This window comes from Condylura cristata, unplaced genomic scaffold (assembly GCF_000260355.1).
Source record: "Condylura cristata isolate star-nosed mole 26May11 unplaced genomic scaffold, ConCri1.0 scaffold00001, whole genome shotgun sequence".
NCBI lineage: Eukaryota > Metazoa > Chordata > Mammalia > Eulipotyphla > Talpidae > Condylura > Condylura cristata.
In genome coordinates this window covers 42,719,856-42,721,887 of record NW_004567102.1, presented here as the reverse complement: position 1 = coordinate 42,721,887, position 2,032 = coordinate 42,719,856, and the positions used below count along the sequence as shown (strand labels likewise).

Below are 2,032 nucleotides of genomic sequence, written 5' to 3'. Positions count from 1 at the left end.
CTGTGTCACAGTGGCACTTACCCAAAATTTGTACCTTCCTAGAGTTGGGTAACTTAAAAATATGCTAGTGGAAAAAAGAAAATCTTTTCTCTTCAAGGGGAAGAATGAAAATCACTCATCAGAATTCAGTAGATCTGGCTGTTGAGATCTTTCCTCCTACCCTCTCTGGCTGTGAGAAGAGATGTAGAAAAACCTGTTAATTCGGAATTGGAGTTGTTAAAAATACACCTATTAGGGGCCCTTCCTGGTGGCACAGTGGGTTTGAGCGCTGCACTGTGAAGCTAAGCCAAGCCATGGCCACCTCAGAGCAAGTTCGATTCCCTGCCCAGGAGGCGATCCACATGGCCGGGCAGACCTCTCCTGTCTCACCCACTGCACACATCAGCAGTGTATCCCATTGATCTGCCTGTTCTGCTCCCCACTCTGTTTCTGGTGAATTCTCTCCCTGCCCCTGCATTCTGGGTGTACCCCATTACTGTATGCATAAATAAATCTTAAAAAAATACACCTATTATTGGCTTTAAAAAATATATATATATACCTATTATTGTCCTTATAGGAACCAGGGACAAAATTTCAGTTCTTCAGAGATAAGGGAATATGGCAGGATGAAGTCCTGCCTTTTCTGCTGGGGAAAAGAAACAAGGAAAAGAGTTGCCACAGTCTCTTTCCCATCCTACCCATCTGCTCTGGATGGCAGATGACTGAGTAGCCAGCAGCAGTTTTCATTTTCACAGCCGATAAATGCTGTGAAGGGATCTTCTCTGCAGCAGTGAAACTGCTCAGGGAAGACTGCAGGTAGATCATCTTGTGGAACAAGGAAAAAAGGAAAAATGAGCAAGGTATGTTTTGCCAGTCTTTGCTTTATTAGTGCTGATACTGAATAAAGGGAAGAGGATAGAGAAGAGGCAGCCACTATTAAAGATGACGGTTGCAATGATGTGAGGAAAGCAAACCAAACACAGACTAAAAGACCAGTCCTTTTTTATGTTAGACAAACAGTGGAGTATTTCAATTCCTTTATTGAATCGGTTATATTTAAAGCAGTATCCTGAGTAGAGAAAGAATGTATGCAGAAGATTAGCCAGCTGACAAACAAGATGAATAGGAAAGAGACTCAAAAACATCCACTGGATGAGAAAAAGAACCTGCAGGAAAACGTTGAAAAGCATGTCAGCAATTAATTTTTCTGCATTGGCAATCGGGGGAGGCTTCCACCATGATATCCCAAATGCCCCATCAGCTATGTCTCAAAACCAGAAAGCATTCACAACTTTGCTAAGCACAGCAAGGGGTGGGAGGCAGCACCCAAAGAGCACTGAAAATTGACATGAACAGGAATTCCAGCCAACATCAAACATCTGCCTGTAGTGACGGATCACCAATAATTTGGGCTGTTACTGACTGAAGTACAGGAATAAACACTCGATAAAACAAAGCAAAGAAGCCTGAGCCAGCATCCTCCACTTTTCCTCGAGCACCAAACAGCATTTATTAATGGCACATGACTCTCTCTTCCTTCCTCTCTATGCTTGGGGCTCTCCTGTGTACTAGGACACTAGTTGACCTTCTTGACATTGCTCTTTTCTCTTGATGAATTCAAGCATCTAACTTTTCCCCAGATGGAGATTTATGTTCCCCTGGAGAAAGGTTTAAGCACTATCAAATATCACTTCATCCCCCTAACCACCAAGTATACAGAAGAGAGGGATGTGTCCCCAAATCTTTCATCATGAAGGTCCTGGAAGCTCGGCCCCTGTCCCCCCCTCCCATGTCTCTGGCCCCACCCAGCTTAGGCTGACCCCTACAGTCAGCTCCTACCTGGTTGGCTCGCCTAATAACATTTCTATTAAACAGTAAAAATCAAAAAGAAATAAAAATTTTAAAATGACCCAGTTAAAAATTAGAAATTGAAATTATAATACTAGCTAAAAATAACAAAAATCTTTTATGTAGGAATTGTAAAAATTTTTTGAAGAATTTGAAGATAGGAGTAAATAAATGGTGAAATATATATTCCCTCATGAATGCA

The 2,032-nt window shown here is 41.9% G+C and overlaps 1 pseudogene; it reads right to left on the bottom strand.

Moving 5' to 3' along the window:
• Positions 1-576: 576 nt before the first annotated feature.
• On the bottom strand, positions 577-1,491 carry LOC101626836 (annotated as a pseudogene).
• Between the last annotated feature and the right edge of the window lie 541 nt (positions 1,492-2,032).